We start from the raw sequence: 225 nt of genomic DNA on the forward strand, positions 1-225 counted from the left end.
TCCCTACCTACTTCTTCTGCTCCCCCGATATTCCTCGACGTAGCTATTATTTCTTTCGCCCGCATTGCCTCCCTCTTGTCACCTCCTTCTCTTTACGCCCTCTTTCCAATGTGCTGTTTCACTTTTGTATATTCTCCAGGCTTCTCCACTCCTTCTAAGCTAAAAAAAGAACCTTTGCTCCCGAGGCTTCACAGCCCGCGCTCTCTACCCCATTGCCCCAGACCG

This window comes from Ceratosolen solmsi, unplaced genomic scaffold, assembly GCF_000503995.2.
Source record: "Ceratosolen solmsi marchali unplaced genomic scaffold, CerSol_1.0 scaffold7, whole genome shotgun sequence".
NCBI classification, from domain to species: Eukaryota; Metazoa; Arthropoda; class Insecta; order Hymenoptera; family Agaonidae; genus Ceratosolen; species Ceratosolen solmsi.